Source organism: Orycteropus afer, unplaced genomic scaffold, assembly GCF_000298275.1.
Source record: "Orycteropus afer afer isolate SDZICR_OR568_19922 unplaced genomic scaffold, OryAfe1.0 scaffold00147, whole genome shotgun sequence".
NCBI lineage: Eukaryota > Metazoa > Chordata > Mammalia > Tubulidentata > Orycteropodidae > Orycteropus > Orycteropus afer.
The window spans coordinates 7019889-7020914 of record NW_006921734.1 but is presented as its reverse complement, the minus strand read 5'-3'; the positions used below and the strand labels follow the sequence as shown (position 1 = coordinate 7020914).

Genomic DNA, 1026 nt, shown 5'->3' with positions numbered 1-1026 from the left:
AGCCTGCCCTACAAATTGGTAATTCCCCTAGATTTTTTTACTTCGATATGTCAGGAACACATACTACATTTGAGTAGTGGAATAAGCATCCTGCTTGTACAATGCAGAGGACAAGTGGTAGATTCGCTGCAGCCTCTGGTTGAACCCTTTAAAGTCTCAGCCATGGAGACCTTAATCCTGCCACCTCACTGGCAGAGCATCTCAGATTGCCTACTGTCTGTCTATACAGTGCCTAGGGTGGTAAGAATGACTTCTTCTTAAAGCAAGCAAAAAACAATACTACAATGACTGACAAATCATCTTTATTAAATGACAAGCAAATAGTTAGCATCTCTCCTAACAATTAAACCAGCTATTACTCTTCAAAATGTGTGTCACTTTCTTTGTATTGAGGTCAGACTCAAACTGTGAAGATCAATGGAAGAAATAGAAAAACACTGCAAATACAGACAAGGGAAATAGAGGGATATTTTTTCAAATGAATAAATTTGGTAACACACAAACTCAGAATAATAGCTACCTGGAAACAGATTGTGTTTATAGTTTTACTTTGTGAAAGGGACTATGCCAAGAAATCGACATAATTTTCTCATTCATCTCTTTAACAATCTTGTAAGAAAAGTGTATCTATCTCCATTTTATAGATGGGCAAGTTGAGGTTTACACAAATTTAGATGTTGGCCCAAAGTTACTCAGGAAGGAAAAGATGAAGACTGTACTCAATGCCAGCTCTGACAGCAAAGCCAGCCTCCTGATTATTAAGTTATTCATTCCCAATCAGGTAACATTCTCTGGTTGTTTGGAAATTATGAACTCTTTATTTTCTTTCTTCCTTATACACCACCTCCCCCACCTTTCCCAGCCTGAGGGGTTTTTCTGGCCTAAGAGAAGCACAGCAATTCCTTTCAAAACATCCAACCAAGGACCCTTGACTGATCTGGAAACATGATGCTCCAATTGTCTTTAATAAAGATCATCAGCCATCACCCTTATCTTAGATTAGGAATATATATATATATATTTGTT

The 1026-nt window shown here is 37.6% G+C and overlaps 1 pseudogene; it reads right to left on the bottom strand.

Moving 5' to 3' along the window:
• Positions 1-336: 336 nt before the first annotated feature.
• LOC103201335 overlaps positions 337-1026 on the bottom strand; it is a 23955-nt pseudogene continuing 23265 nt past the window's right edge.